The 17,576-nt window shown below is 43.8% G+C and overlaps 1 protein-coding gene across 4 annotated transcripts in view; it reads right to left on the bottom strand.

The window, feature by feature from the left end:
* AMER3 (APC membrane recruitment protein 3) overlaps positions 1-17,576 on the bottom strand; it is a 66,240-nt gene that overhangs the window by 27,942 nt on the left and 20,722 nt on the right. The window contains exon 3 of one of the 4 annotated variants that reach the window (XM_074964003.1): positions 4,282-6,712. The exons of the other annotated variants lie outside the window; for them this stretch is intronic. The gene's annotated coding sequence lies outside the window, so the exon portion shown is untranslated. Of the gene's footprint in view, positions 1-4,281; positions 6,713-17,576 lie in introns of those variants that run through there. 4 annotated transcript variants of the gene reach the window in all.

Raw genomic sequence — 17,576 nt, 5'->3', positions numbered from 1 at the left:
GTTTTGATGTTAGATTTTATTGTATCAATTTGAGTGTTCACCCAGGAATAGATTTCTTTTCTTGATACAGCATCAAGAAAGACTTCTGACGGTTATAGGAAAGATTATCTGATGACTTAGTAATGCTGCCCTTTGCTCTTATATGAGTGCCATCTGTATGAATTAGGGTTGATAACCAAGTCCCTGGTGGATTTCATGATTTGTCTAGTTCTTCTTCCTTTGTTAGAGAGAGCTCTGTTTGGGGTAGGATTTTTTCATCATTATGAGATTTTGTTCAAATAGGCCTGCTGTTCATATTTTTATTGTTTTTCTCTTAATTTACAGAGCCTCCATTTAATTATAGCACTGAACAGGAAATATAAATGATGAATGACATGACTGGTGACAAATTGCTGTTTGGAGTTTATTGATTTTATGTGCTGTTGATTATTGTACAATTGTTACTGATTTACTAGGCTGATTTAATAGAATCGGGGTTGAGCCTACATCACCTGAAGGGCGCATGTCCTCTGCAAGGGATACATGTGCTCTCTTCAGCTCCAAGGAATAGACAGAGAAGAGTTAAAAACACCAAAAGCAGCAGAAGGTGGGGAGTCACCCTTCATAGCAATCAAGCATCTCTGGCTTAGTGTATGTGTGGAGTGATGCGGGGAGTGGAACAGGAAGCAGCCACTTTCCACAACATATGCCACTCCTAGATGAACAGCTGTCCACACAAAGGTTAATGCTGGTTCTAGCAACACTGTTTATGCTCTGTGCCTGCAGCAACCTTGCACCGGGAAGCATCAAAAGACAAAGATGGAGGAGCTAGTGGGACCAGGAGAGGCAAGGCAGAGTTGTGGAGGGATGGTCTTTCTATGGATTTGGAACTTTCTTTCTTCATGAATCCTCAGGTGCTAGAGGGCATGTCCTCTTCCCCCAAATCCCTGAGGTAAGCCTTTGATAAGAAAATAAGAATGGCCATACTGGGTCAGACCGGTAGTCCATCTATCCCAGTATCTTGTCTTCTGACTGTGGCCTGTGCCAGGTGCTTCAGAGGGAATGAACTTATCAAGTGATCCTCCCCCTGTTGTCTAGTCCCAGCTTCTGGCAGTCGGAGGTTTAGGGACACCCAGAGCATGGGGTTGCATCCCTGACCATCTTGGACAATAGCCATTGATGGAGCTATCTCCATGAGCTTATCTAATTCTTTTTTGAACCCACACTTATACTTTTGACCTTCACAACATTCCCTGGCCACGAGTTCCACAAGTTGACTTCTTTAAACAATGCACAGCACTTCCTTTTTGTTTGTTTTAAACCTGCTACTGACATAACCATACAGCTACGGGTAGCCTAGAATTCCTTCTTACCTGTAAGGGGTTAAGAAGCTCAGATAACCTGGTTGGAACCTGACCAAAAGGACCAATGGGGAAAGAAGATACTTTCAAATCTTGGGGGGCGGGGGGAAGTGTTGTGTTCTCTGGGGAAAGCAGAGAAGCATCAGGTCAAAAAACTCCTTCTATAAAACATCCTGTACAAGTCTCTGATATTACAAAAAGAGTAAGTAAATAAGGCAAGGTGAGTTAGATTACCTTTTGTTTTCAACTTGTGAATTTTCCCTTTGCTAGAGGGAAGTTTATCCTGTTTTTTTTTTTTGTAACTTTAAAGTTTTTGCCTAGAGGGGAATGCTCTGTGTTTTGAATCTGATTACCCTGTAAAGTATTTACCATCCTGATTTTACAGAGGTGATTCTTTTACCTTTTCTTTAAATAAAATTATTCTTTTAAGAACCTGATTGATTTTTTCATTGTTCTTAAGATCCAAGGGTTTGGGTCTGTGTTCACCTGTACCAATTGGTGAGGATGTTATTCTCAAGACTTCCCCAGGAAACGGGGTGTAGGGCTTAGGGGAATAGGATTCCAAGTGGTCCTTTTCCTGGTTCTTTGTCTAAATCACTTGGTGGTGGCAGCATATTGTTCAAGGACAAGGTGGAATTTGTGCTTTGGGAAAGTTTTTAACCTACACTGGTAAAAATAAGCTTAGGGGGTCTTTCATGCGGGTCCCCACATCTGTACCCCAGAGTTCAGAGTGGGGAAGGAACCCTAACAGCTACCTATTAGTTTCATTGGTGAGCCCTGGTTCTTGTGTTAAAAGAAGGTGTAAATAACACTTACTTTCTCCACCATTCATGATTCTATTGCCCTCTATCATATATCCAACCCTTAGTTGTCTCTTTTCTAAGCTGAATAATCCTAGTCATCTTTTTAATGTCTCCTCATATGGAAGTTGCTCCATACCCACTAATCATTTTGTTGCCCTTTTCTGTACCTTTTCCAATTCTAATATATCTTTTGAAGTGGGGCAACCAGAACTGTACACAGTATTCAAGGTGTGGGTGTACCATGGATTTATATCAAGGCATTATGATATTTTTTTCTTTCCTTTTCTTATGGTTCCTTTTTTGAGTGCAGCGGCAAATTGAGCAGATGTTTTCAAAGATCTTGGAGTAATTGTGGATAGTTCTTTCTTGAGTGGTATCAGTTAATTTAGACCCCATCATTTTGTATGTATAGTTGGGCTTATGTTTTCCAGGGTGCTTTACTTTGCATCTATCAACATTGAATTTCATCTGCCATTTTGTTGCCTAGTCACACAGTTTTGTGACTCTTCACAGTCAACTTTGGACTTAACTATCTTGAGTAGTTTTGTATCCTCTGCAAATTTTGCCACCTCACTGTTTACCCCTTTTTCCAGATCATTTATGAACATGTTGAATAGGACATGGTCTTAGTACAGACCTCTGGGGAACGCCACTATGGACCTCTCTCCATTCTGAAAACTGACCATTTATTCCTACCCTTTTTTCCTATCTTTTAATTAGTTATTGATCCATGAGAAGACCTGCCCATGACAGCTTACTTTGCTTGAGAGCCTTTGGTGAGGGACCTTGTCAAAAGCTTTCTGAAAGTCCAAGTATACTATATCAATGGATCACACTAGTCTACATGTTTGTTTGCCCCCCTCTAGAATTCAAATAGAGTGGTGAGGCATGATTTCCCTTTACAAAAGTTGTATTGACTCTTCCCCAACATATCACATTCATCTACATATCTGATAATTCTGGTGTGTGTGTGTGTGTTTGTTTCAGCCAGTTTTCCTGGTATTGGAGTTAGGCTTAGCAGCCTGTAATTGCCACCTCTGGAGCCTCTTCTGCGATTTGACTTCTTGCCTGTGTTCTAATATTTCACAATTGACTTTAAGGTCTTAGTTTTATGGTACAGTGAGATGTTCATATCTTGCATGCTCAGAAAAGCTTCCTTGGAAGTGTGGTCATGTGTGGGAGTTCAGTAACATTTAGGTGAAAGTTCTATATTGTTAGTTGGTCCTTTAACCTATGAGAGATGAGCAGACCACGTGATCCAGCAACATTCTCTACTTCAATATGGAGAATCTGAACTCTAATTTAAGTAGCTTATCCTAAGCATCTTAACCAAAAATAAAGGGCGAGTGTTACCAATATGTAACTCCATTGAAACCAATGGAGTTGTAGTGGATTATGCCAGTTGTAATTTTCACCCAATATATCTTCATGGATTGTTGACTGGTTAGAATGTGGAAGTAGGAGTCAGAAATTTTGGGTTCTGGTTCTGCTACTGACTTGCTGTCTCCTCGTCAGCAAGGAACGTAGGCCTAAATTTTCAAACGCCCATGAATGTTTGGTGCATCCAGTTCTGGGGTGGCCAGCTCAAACACTAAGGGCCTGACTTTCCAATTTCCTGGGGATGACATTACATAACTACTTTCTGGCTGTGAAGATTATTAATGTTTAAAAAGTTATTTTGAAATCCTTGGATGAATGGAGATATAACTGTGAAGTATAATTATTAGGCAAATGAATACAAGTTTCTCTGTTCTTGCTCATATATTTGAATTTCCAACCAAAAAAATTATTCTTTTGACGCCTGTGTTAGAAAAATAAATGGTTTGTCCTGTTGACTGCCAAGGTATAGTCTACCGTGGAAGCAAGTATTTGCCATGTCAAGAATGTACAATGTGGGCAAGGATGTATGTTGAAAACATCTTTATTACATTGTTTTGGACTCCACCTATTTGTGGATGGCCTGATCAGGGCCGGCCCACAACATTTTGGCACCTGAGGTGGGAAGCTCAAATGATGCCCCCTCGCTTGGGCCCAAACTTTGAAAGGTCTCAATTCTGCCTTCTTCCTGTTCTACTCCTCTCATGGAACTGCTCTGCTACCTACCCCAATAAAGGAGAACGAACAACTTAAAATGCCTCAAAAATTTTAATTAACACTTAACTTTCAAATGTCTAAACAGCAAATGTAACTTTTCTTGTCTGCATAGTAAACACTGGCATTTTTATCTGTTTGAATAATCAAAGTGATGCTTTCTGTGCCTTCTTGGTTGCAAAGATTTGAACTGCTTCCTGCTGAATGTCCACAGTCTGGGCCAGCTCATACTCTATTGAGATGGTTGCAAGGTCAACCAGCCTCTCCTGTGTCATTGTGGAGTGTAGATGTGTTTTTATTAACTTCAGTTTGGAGAAGCTGCGTTCTCCACTGGCATCTGTTACAGGAAGTGTTAGAAGTATGCGCAGAGCAACAAAAGCATTTGGAAAGGGTGGTCATCTTATTTGTGCACATACATTTCAGCAGGATCAACTCCAAAGGCTGTTCTTGAATATATCTTAAAAGGGCTTTCGGTTCACCTAAATCATTTGCATCAATATCGCGCATGTCATCATGTGTCAACACTGTCTCTAGTGCCCTGCATTGCTGGTGTAGGGCTTCTTCAGGTATAGTGAGGAGTTTTGGAATATCATACAACATCCCAAATATACTGCTGTGTTCCTTGAGCTGCATGAAACGTTCTTCAACTCACTGTATTGCACAATCTAGCACCTGGTTAAAGAATTCAACTTTGAATTGTTGTTTGGGGTCTCTTATGGGATTATCCCATGCCTCGTAATCAAAATGTCGTCATCTTCGGTGACGCTTGTATTCTTGAATGGGTGGGAAAATAGCTTCAGTGTGAAGTTCCTCTGCCAACTTCTGTGCACTCTTCAGAATGTTTTCACATCCCTCATCTGACTGGTAAGACTGTAGGTATGACTTTGTCCAGTTGTTCCATTGCTCCAGATATATCAAGGTCAACACCTTGGAGTCTCTTGCTTACAACATTTATTTCAAACAGTATGTCATGCCACAACACTAAGCCACACAGCAATGTGAAGTTATGTACGTTTCTGGTGATTCCATTTCCCTTTGCCACTTTTCTCCCACGAACAGTTCCTGTCACAGCATTATCCTCCATAATGGCAACCATGACATCATCTATCTTCCCAATTTGGTGTTGGATAGGCTTTATCGCCTGCACTCGACTTTCCCATCGTGTGGCTCTGTGGTTTCAGTATCAGAGAGGATGTTCCCAGATGTTTCTTCAAAATTTGCCATCAAAGAGTTGATGCAGAGAAAAATACACAGATGCTTTGAATTGCATTAAAAAATTCAGCAGCCTCACTAGAAGCTGACGCTGCATCACTGATGGGGCCGGCTCCAGGCACCAGCGTTCCAAGCAGGTGCTTGGGGCGGCAGGTAGAAAGGGGTGGCAGTTTGTCCAGCAGCAGCAGCAATTCGGCAGCAGCTTCTCCCCTTGGCTGTCCATGGTGGCGGTTTTTTTTTTTTTTTTTTTTTTTGTCACTGCTTGGGGCGGCAAAACCTGTAGAGCGGCCTTGATCACTGACGACCAAGTTCAATGAATGAGAACTGCATGGGACAAAAAAAGCTCGAGGGTTTACTTCTCGGATCGATGTCTGCACTCCTCTGTTCTTACCTCTCATGTTGGCACCATTATCGTAGCCCTGACCTTCGTGTCAGCTATCGCAATTCCCGTATCTTTCAGCTTTTTAAGAAGCACGTTTGTCATACAGCTCCTGTAGTATCATCAATGTCAATAAATTCTAGAAAATGCTCTGACAGTCACCATTGCAGGACATTTTCACTAGGTTCTGTTACAAAATGCACCATTAAAGTCATTTGTTCAGTATGGCTGATGTCAGGGGTGCAGTCCAGAATAACAGAGTAATATCTTGCTGACTTCAGATCTGCCACAATCTTCTGTTTGACTTCTGTTGCCAGTAACTGTGTGATCTCATTTTGAATTGTTTTTCTAAGGTAGTGGTGTGTGTACATTTCTTGGGTGGTGACTCTTCTTGGATGCTCCTGGAGTACAGCATCAAACTCAGCCATCAGCTCCACAATTTTAAGGAAGTTTCCACTGTTTGGCACATACAGCTGATCTGAAGTGCCACGCAGTGCTAGGTTTTGGGTAGCAAATATTCTCACAATGGCCATGAGCCTTTTCAGAACATTTTGCAGGTAAAGAGACTCTGATGCAATCTTCTCTTGATGCTGATCATCTATGGTGGCCTTGAACCTTTAGTCTCATCTCAAGCTCTTTCCACCTATGGAATGCTCTCTGATGATTTGCTGCGTTCTCATGGCATGCCAGATTTCTAGCCAGATTTTTCCAGTCCTTTGTTCCTGTAGAACCCAGTGTGGCTGGAACATTAGACTGGAAGAGCTTGCAACAAAAACAGGATGCAGCATTCTGGGTTTTTGAGTACATAAGCCATGGCCTCTCCACTTTGGCACCATTGGGGATTTCACGTCAACAATGTGCTGGATGGAAACTTCTATTTTCATTGTCTGTGGGGAACATGAAGTTTTTTTACTTGCTGTGGCCCACGCAGTACAAGGAAGTCCCTCAGGCTACTGCTCAAGTGGGTCCACAGTCCTGGATCATCTCGACTTAAGGAACTAAATTCAGCAGCAGCTGTTTCTTGCGCCTCCACCACACTCTTCTCTGATCTACACTTTTCTTCAGGAATGTGCATGGTTACAGCCATTTGAGATGGAGATATGGATGCTGCAGTAGCTGCCAGGTCACCTGCACTCTGACTAACTGGAAGATCAGGCATCTCCTCACCACTCACATCCTCACTGGGGCCAGAAGGCTCACCGTGAACATTTGTGTCTGTGTATCTCAGGAGAGCTCCTTCCTGCTTAGATAGAAAAGCTTCCTTTTTCTTTCTTTCATTCTTCTGAATGCTGCCCTAGAGGGGCGTTTTTCTTCTTTCCCTCATGACTGCTGTTCTGTGCCAGCTATAGTGGCTCTCAACACTAACGCTCAATTGAAGGGGACAAAGAAGCAGGCGGGTAGCGGGGCCTGAGTGAGGGAAGATATCAGCGTCTTAAGGGCCTAACTGGCTCCTACTACTTCAGTTGACTGCCTGTTCCCCTCAAGTGGGTTCAGGGAAGCAGCAGGAAACAGGAAGCTCCCTGAGAAGCTGGGTTAATGAGTCCAGGCTCCTGGGGGTGCTAGAGAGGTACATAAGAGGCTCCTGCTGCTTTCTGTTGTTCCCTCTCATCTTTTCACCTGCCTTCCTTCCTCCAGCACAGCACTCCACCATCTCTGTGCATCTAGAGCAGACAGAATACATCTGCACCAGCAGCAGACACAAATTTCTGGGTCCTAGTGGTGCGCGCGCGCACACACACACACACACACACACACACACACACACACACACACACACACACACACACACACACACACACACACACACACACACACACACACACACAGAGTCTGGCATCTGAGGCAGTCACCTCAGTTTGCCTCATGACCAGTCCTGGGCCTGATTAAATTAGAAGCAGAGCAGGGTGAGAGCCAGCCAGTTTCTCAGCAGCACAGACATAAATCAGTGTTCCCGGACTGTATGTGCGACAGACAATTGGCGACTACATGCCCATAAGGAAGGAAACCTGGCACAGCATCCTAACGGACAGGCCTTGGGGACTGGGAATGGTTGCAAAAAGCCTGTTTTTGCTGAACTAGCCTTTAGCAGAACAGTTGTGGAGCCGATCTTAGAGGTATGCACATGCCAGGTAGGGTACTGCCCCCTTACTCTAAATGGTAATACCATAATAGTATGGTATTGCAAGTCAGCTTGTCCATTTTACACACTCACTCACTCACTCACTCTTCTGATACATTCTCTGTCAGACTTTCAGACACCTTTTTTCAATTGAATTTTTCAAAGGTTTCATGAATCTTTAAAAAGAAACTAAGATGACGAAGGTCAGTAGTAATTTACTTGGCCAGTAATGCTTGTAACTGAACATTAAGGAGTAGCAATTCATTCCTAACAATGCTACTGTTGTCTGAAACCTCTCAGGCAAATAACCAGAAAATGCTTCCAAACTAATTGGAGGATACATGGAGCGCTTATTCTCTTTTTATACACGACACATCCCATTATAAATCACAACAACAAACAGTACATTTATTAATAATACTAGCTCCAAAGACCTATCAGCTCAGTTGAATGCAACACTTATTTTAGGGCCAAATCCTGTGCTCCCTCCATTGTGTGGGCATGCAGGAACCAAAAAGAAATAGAACCACTGGAGAGTGGGGGAGTAGGCCACGGAAAGGGCAAGAAGGGGACTATGCACATCCTGCACACTCTAGGTAGCAGCACTCTGTGGCAGCTTGCTACCACAGTGCTAAAAAGAAGTGACAGTGGGTCAAGTGAAAGGTGTGGAAGTGCCAGGGGGTCTGCAGCTACATGGATTCACTGACTAAAACCTGCGCCTTGGGAGAGCACAGAGGCTGTTGCTCTGAAGATTGGGGAGGATTCTCTTTCCCAAAATCTCTGAGGCAATCCCCTACCCTTACCCAGAACAAATGGGCTATGTGCAGGGAAACAGGATTTGGCCCTTGAGCGCACATATGATTGCAAATTTTGTGCTGCAAATGGTACCATCATGCTAATGCCGACGAAGCAGCAAGTGCCAGGGTTTGTGCATCGAAGCTGCTTCTGTTTTTAGAAATATTAATTTTAAAACGTGCAAAACTGATTCACTGCAACGGATTTGAACAGATTTCAGTTTTGAGCTTCCCAGGCACTTGTAAGGTAAAGTTACTTTTTAAAGTATTATACAGTTGGGTGTCCCTTTACATTTACTCCAATCTGCATTATATTTTAATTACACCTGTAAAAGTGAGATGTTGAGGTATTTATAGCTGGCAGCAGGAAGTGTTGACCATGCTTTGTGTTGGAACTTGACTATTGGCTTCTTTATTGACTAGAGATAAAACTTTTGTCCTGCCCAAGCCAAAGGATGCACCACGTACATGGAGATTGTGCATAGCTCTCAGTGTCATGCTCATGGTCACCCTGCTTGCTTCAGAGTACAAGCAAAGAACAGCCAAGTGGTGCTGGGGTTAGTCCCCTTGTCCCTCTCTGGGTCCTCAACTATTATTAAGCCTTTTCTTCGCTGCCAGTCATTAGTGTCTGACTCTTTAGCGCAGTCCTTCAAGAGACTGGCTGTACCTTTTTGGGATAGTTCTTTAAACTTCAATGCATAAAATAGAGGTGAAAGACTTGATTGGTAAATATAAAATGCTTTTAGCCTAGATAAAAAGAAGTCATTGTCTTCATCCATTGCTAAGTCAAAAATCATAATTATGGTCTACACTCTGCCTAGCTGATTTATGTATTGTCACACCCAGGGCCTGATTCTCCACTCCCTCATGGCGGTCACATGGCATATCACTAGTCTGAGGGAATGGAGAAACAGGCCCTGAGTCTTTTGCCAAAGCACTTTCACTTTGATAGTATGGGCATGTTGGCTACTCAGCTGTCTACCTGAAGCATTGCCAAAATATCACTGTACACTATCTGCTGTGTGGGGTTAGCCCAATAAAGCATTTGATATCCGATACAGACAGAGGAAACTTCTTTTAGTAACGTAAGGGAATGTAGCACCTCTCTTAGGATGGATGTGGAAAAAGCTAATGTACTCAATGCTTTTTTTGCCTTTGTCTTCACGAACAAGGTCAGCTCCCAGACTACTGCACTGGGCAGCACAGCATGGGGAGGAGGTGGCCAGCCCTCTGCGAAGAAGGAAGTGGTTCGGGACTATTTAGAAAAGCTGGACGTGCACAAGTCCATGGGGCCGGATGCATTGCATCCGAGAGTGCTAAAGGAATTGGCGGATGTGATGGCAGAGCCATTGGCCAGTATCTTTGAAAACTCATGGTGATCAGGGGAAGTCCCAGAAGACTGGAAAAAGGCTAATGTAGTGCCAATCTTTAAAAAAGGGAAGAAGGAGGATCCTGGGAACTACAGGCCAGTCAGCCTCACCTCAGTCCCCAGAAAAATCATGGAGCATGTCCTCAAGGAATCAATTCTGAAGCACTTAGACAAGAGGAAAGTGATCAGGAACAGTCAGCATGGATTCACCAAGGGAAAGTCATGCCTGACTAATCTAATTGCCTTCTATGATGAGATAACTGGTTCTGTGGATGAAGGGAAAGCAGTGGACATGTTATTCCTTGACTTTAGCAAAGCTTTTGACACGGTTTCCCACACTATTCGTGTCAGCAAGTTAAAGAAGTATGGGCTGGATGGATGCACTACAAGGTGGGTAGAAAGCTGGCTAGATTGTCGGGCTCAACGGGTAGTGATCAATGGCTCCATGTCTAGTTGGCAGCCGGTATCTAGTGGAGTGCCCCAAGGGTCGGTCCTGGGGCCGGTTTTGTTCAATATCTTCATTAATTATCTGGAGGATGGTGTGGATTGCACGCTCAGCAAGTTTGCGGATGACACTAAACTGGGAGGAGTGGTAGACACGCTGGAGGGTAGGGATAGGATACAGAGGGACCTAGACAGATTGGAGGATTGGGCCAAAAGAAATCTGATGAGGTTCAACAAGGACATGTGCAGAGTCCTGCACTTAGGATGGAAGAATACCATGCACCGCTACAGACTAGGGACCGAATGGCTAGGCAGCAGTTCTGCAGAGAAGGACGTAGGGTGACAGTGGACGAGAAGCTGGATATGAGTCAACAGTGTTCCCTTGTTGCCAAGAAGGCCAATGGCATTTTGGGCTGTATAAGTAGGGGCATAGCCAGCAGATCGAGGGATGTGATCGTTCCCCTCTATTCGACATTGGTGAGGCCTCATCTGGAGTACTGTGTCCAGTTTTGGGCCCCACACTACAAGAAGGATGTGGAGAAATTGGAGAGAGTCCAGTGAAGGGCAACAAAAATGATTAGGGGTCTGGAACACATGATTTATGAGGAGAGGCTGAGGGAACGGGGATTGTTTAGTCTACAGAAGAGAAGAATGAGGGGGGATTTGATAGCTGCTTTTAACTACCTGAAAGGTGGATCCAAAGAGGATGGATCTAGACTATTCTCAGTGATAGCAGATGACAAGACAAGGAGTAATGGTCTCAAGTTGCAGTGGGGGAGATTTAGGTTGGATATTAAGGAAAACTTTTTCACTAGGAGGGTGGTGAAACGCTGGAATGTGTTACCTAGGGAGGTGGTGGAATCCCCTTCCTTAGAAGTTTTTAAGGTCAGGCTTGAGAAGGCCCTGGCTGGGATGATTTAGTTGGGGATTGGTCCTGCTCTGGGCAAGGGGTTGGACTAGATGACCTCCAGAGGTCCCTTCCAACACTGATATTCTATGATTTTAGTTTACATGCTATTTCACAACAACAAAGAATCCTTCACTGTAGGACCAGAGAGAGGATAGTACAACTCGATACAGCACAGCTCAGTCTAACCTAGATTACTGAATACTGTGCTGTGTGCTTCTGTATCAGAAAGATAACAAATTGGAAAGAATTCAGAAAGGAGCAATATGAAAGAGGGAAGCTGGTGGGGTTGGTTTTATGAGGAAAGAAATTCAATATCCTGCAGAGTTTTAATCGGTCAAAATCCCTGTTGGCTTCAACTGGTGTTTGGCTGGAAATAGACTGCAAGATTTGGCCCTATAGAAATATATTTTCCCTAATGAGTGACTAGAGGAAGAGACATGAGCACCAAAGGGGGAGAGGCATTCTGAAGGTGGACCTCAGTAACAAGGGGTAACAGAATCCACCCAGAAGTATTCTGCACCACTGAATATGTGAAGAATTTATGTCCCCCAATGACTGTCTGATGGGGAAGCAAAGGGAAGCCACAAAAGCGGTCATGAGACCCTCCCCAGCAGTATGTTTCGGGTGCCCAGGGCAGCCAGCTGAGAGGTAAATCACTGTGGGGTGGGGGCAGGACTGGGGAAGACATGGCTGGGGGCTCCTAACCTGTACCAGGCTCAGCTGCTAGTCCTGGCTAGGCTGGGGAGAACAGAACTTCCTCTTCCCCTGCACAGCATCTGGGGCCAGGTCAGACGTACCCCCAGGTTTCTCCCCCAGCTTTAGGAAGCTCTACAAACTCCCTTCCCCAACCGTGCGCTTCCTGCACCCATCGCTCCTCAGCTGCAGGGGGAGGGATCACTGTACAAGGAGTTGCTCCCCCATCCGTCCAACCTCTCTGCATCCAGATCCCCCCGCACACAGAACCACCCCAACGAGCTCCACTCCCCCTGCACCTGGACCACCCCGATGAGCCACCCACACCCAGATCCCCACCCTATTGAGCCCCAACCAGCTCTGCCTGGATCCCAACCCCACTGAGTCCCACTCCCCCAGCATCTGGATCCCCGCCCCAGTGAGCCCCCACACACACCCAGACTCCCCTGCTGAGCTCTTTTCTGCCACACACTCAGACCCCCCCGCTGAGCCCCAACCACCTTCACCTGGACCCCCCTGCAGAATCCATTACCATTGCACCCAGAACCCCTCAACAAGCCCCTGTGCATCCAGATCCCCCACTGAGCTGCCCGCACCCAGATTGCCCCTAGACTCTAGGGTAGGAGTGTCACAAGTGAAACACCAGTTAGGAGCAGATTAATCTAAATCTTTATTTAAAAAAAATATGGAGTGCAGATCCAGGGCTATGTCAGGTGAAAATGAGAGCTTGCAAGGATTTGCTGGTACAAATGTGAAAGTTTAATATTGCGATATTGCATAGCCTTGGATCTGCACTCAATATTTTTTTTAAATAAAGATTTAGATTAATCTGCTCCTAACTGGTGTTTCACTTGTGACACTCCTGCCCTAGAGTCTAGCTGGCATCCATTTTAATAAACGCTGGGGGGCGGGACGGGGGAATCATCTTCATATCATTATAATTCCTTTCCCCAACAGAAAATTGGGCCATCAGTGTTTTCACATGAACTGAAAATGAAGCAGCTTTTGAATTCTGAAAGAAGCTAGAAATATTGTTAAATTAGTCAATGGAGGACTGATTTAGTGTCCTGAGATTTTACTGATAATATTCCACGAGCACTTTTGAGATTATCAGATGATTCAAGCACTATCCCTTTATTGATCAAGACTTGGTAAAATCAAGCAGAAATCTTAAATGACATCCCTGCTATTTCTTGGCAAATACAGTTATGGTGGGTTGTTGTATATTTTTATCACCTGAGCTATTGAGTGAAATATTTCTCAATACAAAAATCTCTGCTGCCAAATAACTTAAACAACCTTGCCCAGTTCAGATAAAAATTATTTTTAAACTCTAAAAATATTAGCCAGGAAGCTGTAAGTCTTGTTTTTCCTGAGACCTATTTTTGTGGTCTGTTAGACTACCATCCTTTTTATAAAAAGGGTTTCAGGGAGTTGGTTGCTATAGCAACAGTCTGCTTAATGCTTTTCAGAGCAAAAACCAACTTCATTGTACATTCAAAGCAAGAAAGAATGGGAAAGGAAAGGAAATCCAACCTCTGTCTGTCTGAGTGCTGTGAACTGCAGCATCCTGTATTCAATAGTAATGGACTGAACAGCAGCTCCTATTTTCCTGAATTGTTTTCTATTTTCTGCCACAAAAGGGCTTCTTTTGACGTTTACAGAAAACAAAACATAAGATGATGTGCCAGCATTTCTCAGTTCCAAGGTGCAGCATCAGCAAGCAGAGTTAACCACCACCCAGGGAATATTTCTTTAAAAGCATAGTTGAGAATGCAAAATACAAAACATCTCTTTCAAAGTTGCAGTTGTGACAATTTCTTGTGCAGTTTCTTGCTGTATTAATTACAGTGAATGTCTGCAATTATAAACAGTACTCTACCCTGTTTCCAGTGAAGTCAATAATAGTTTGTTTTGAGCTCGATGAGAGCAGGATCAGGCTGCAGTATTAAATAAGCCTATGCCTTACACTTTTTGTTAATGATTAGAGCTGGGAAATATTGCAAGAAAAGTACTGTAAATATGCAAAAACAAATTGCTTTATATCCGTGAGCATTCCTATGAGCAAATATTCACTTGCACAAATCTTTCTGAAAAAAGAACGTCTGAAAGGCATGAAAATTTGAATTGATGCCTGACATTTGCATTAAGCGATGTTGGAAAATTATTGATGGGTTTCCTTTCGATCAGAACACAAATGGGCTGAAGTGCTATGGAAAAGTAAAATTTACTGCAAACTAGAGCTGTGAAAAATTTCCAGGTTTTGAAATGTCAAGGAAAAGTTTCATTATGTTCATTATTCATGAAAAATGTTCCTGTTTTTTAACCAACTATATTGCAAACATAAGCAAGTAACAAACTGTTCATGTTAATTCATTAGTTAACAGTTCAAGAATAATTTGCTGTGTAAGTGCCTTATATTATAGCTACTCTTTAAAGAACTTAGGTCCTTTTATCATCTGATCTCCTGAATAGTGTAGTCCAGAGGCCACCTTGGTTTGTTTCTAATAAGGACAGAAACGTGCCCATGACATATTCAATACACAGCAATGGAGGAAAAATAACCCTTAGTCTTGCTGAATCTTGGGGTCTGATTCTCCACTGCCTTCCACCTTGTGTAGTCATGTACCCCTGTGCAAATGTGAACTGAGAACACAGTGCTAAGTTTGGTTTTGTTGTTGCCTTGTAGGGTTTAATTGTCTGAACTTGGTTGGCTTTTGTGGCCACAGCACTGTAGTTAGTGTGCAGGGCTAGCTGTATTCTCCTGGTGCGCAGACCGCTGCATTTTCATTTCATGCACAATCATTTGCAGTTTGCTACAGGGTGGGATTCCACAAAGTCAGCACATATCTCTAGTGTAATAATAATAATAAATAATTTAAGAAAAGAACCATGCATCTATTACAGCTGGCCTGTTGTAGCAATTGTACAGTTTAGTTTTATGCATTTCCCACCCTGTGCAAAACAATCCTTCCCTGCTGCCTGTGCAACTTCAGGCTGAGAAACGAGTAGGAATTGGGGATGGAGAGGCCTTCTGAGCCTGGTGGTGGTGGGTGTTAGGTAGGAGAGGGAAGGCTTCTGAGCCTCGGGATGATTTGTCAGAGTCCTGAAGGGTTTTCTGGGAGATGGTCCAGGGCTGAGGGGGTGTTTTCCAAGCTGGTTTTCTCTGCCTTGAGGGGATAGGTATGGAGGAGGGGGGCTTCTGAGCAGGTGGGGGTTGGATAGGAGGGAGCTGAGGGAACTGACATTGTGAGATGGGAGAGCTGAGCACAGTTGGTTAATGAGAGCAGGAGAACTGGTGGGCATGGAGGAGATGGGAGGGTTAGAGCCAGATGTGGGGAGGGGGGAAAGGTTGAGGCTAAGAGATCAGTGAAGAGGTGACAGAGGGATAAATACTGTTTCCTCATACCTTGTCCTTGATTGTAAAATGTCCCAGTGTTTGTTTTTGTTTGTTTTGTTTGTTATTTTGAATGGGGAAATAGGAAGAAAAAGTGGAAGCCTCTTCCTTCCCACATCTCCCATATGCCCCCAAAATGCTTCCCTGTGACACCCCATCATAATGTCCCAGTTTTTCCTTTGAAAATATCAATCAGCCTTCAAGGGAGGGGAAGAGGTTATGGGGAAAAGGCCCTTAGTTACCTGCAGACCCACTATTTAATTTAGGCAACAGCCACCACTGTCTCCTGTCACGTTCAGTAAGTGCCATGACATTTTTAACCCTCATCCAAAGAGCTCACAGAGGGACAGAGGAGCCGTGCTTTAATGCCTCATGCAGTAAAGGGACTCTCCAGTCACGCACTATCCGCTCCCCGTACTGTCAGCATCAGAGTCCAAGCGCTGGTCTAAGATAAAGGACTTAGAACCTGCCTCCACAGGCACAGATGTTACTAAATGAGACACACATGCCTTGATTTGGAACAGAGTAGAGAGAGACTTGCCAAGTCATAGCTATATATACACACTGAAACCTTTCTTAAGTGGCCACTAAAGGGATTGACTAGAATTGTTTCTTAATAAAGGTGATGGAGAATTGTGCTCAATTTTGGGTGCTCCCTTTAGATAGGAATACTAAGTACAGTTAATTATGCATGCTTCCTGTGCTACAACTGGCCATCACTGACTCATGATTACAACAATGCCTCATCACTCTAGTTATGATACATACCATTTCAGATACATCCTGACTTACATGTTACTGAAACTTCTAGAATAAAATAGCTACATGTTCAGGAAGAAAGTTACCCACTGAAGTATTCTGCTACCTGCTAGCAAAACTTTCCCGTTGCAAACAGAAGTACTACTTTTGCTATGTTGTCTACTCCCACACGATCTCCCCTTTTCTAGCTCTCAACCAGAGGTGACCTGCTTTTAAAGGAAATAACCAAACAATGAAAATGAGGAATGTCGTGACAAAACTTGTGCTCCCCAAATTGCATCAGGAGACCCTCAAACTCGGCTAAAGAAAACCAGCAGAGACTAGAATAGTGATTCAGAGTAGATCTATACTGAGATCTGAGGCGTGATTGCAGCTCGGGTAGATGTACTTGTGCTCGCATGGCTAAAATTAGCAGTATTGATGCGGCAGCACAAGGTTCAGGAAGAAAACTACATACCAGGGTCTATGTCCTGCTTCTACAGCCCACGCCGAAGCCTGCACTGCTGCAACTACGCTGCTATTTTTAGCCATGCTGGCGCAGGAAAAGCTAGCACCAGTATGCTTATCCAAGCTTCAATTGCAGGGTAGTCAGACCCGCAGGGGTGGGGAGGAACAGTGAATAGAGGAGGTTTCTCAGTGAGCAGTACTAAACCTTTGAAGCAGGCCTAGGGGTTTTGGTTTTATTTAAAATGTTGTCTTTATGGGGGCTTGGTGGGTTCCCCCTGCCCCACAAGAAAAATGTGAAAACAGTATTCTCCAATGTCACCTAGGACGGTTGTGCAAGCGATCTCTCTGAAACACCACCACCAGTCTAATTAATTTGTGAGGTATTCTGTATTGTATTGCATTAGCATTCTGTTAATCACTAACCTGGTATCCGCACTGAACAGCGTAGATCTGTGGTAGTGCCTCTTCTATGCCAAATACACAACAAGGTGTGGCCCGTCACACACATTACAACCCCATGAAATATCTATGAAGACCATTTTGTGTTAAGTGTATGAACGCCTATGTACCACTGTGAGCCAGGGATTATATGTAACTCGTGGGGGGAGAGGGGGAAGGTTGCCACAGCTCCTCCAGGAATTAAAAACAGTAGGGGGCGATTAAGGTGAAGCACTTAAATAATAAATGCCTCCAGGGAGGTACCTCTCCCTGGGGAGGCTTGCATATACTGGTTCTGATTGTTTTTTCCAGCAACCAACAGACAAAGAAAGGGCTTTTGATATAAAAAGTCTGTGTTTAAACTGACTTGGGGCCTTCTCT

This window comes from Natator depressus, chromosome 9 (assembly GCF_965152275.1).
Source record: "Natator depressus isolate rNatDep1 chromosome 9, rNatDep2.hap1, whole genome shotgun sequence".
Classification (NCBI taxonomy): Eukaryota; Metazoa; Chordata; order Testudines; family Cheloniidae; genus Natator; species Natator depressus.
Note: the sequence above shows the minus strand (reverse complement) of the source record. Positions and strands in the feature narration are given on the sequence as shown.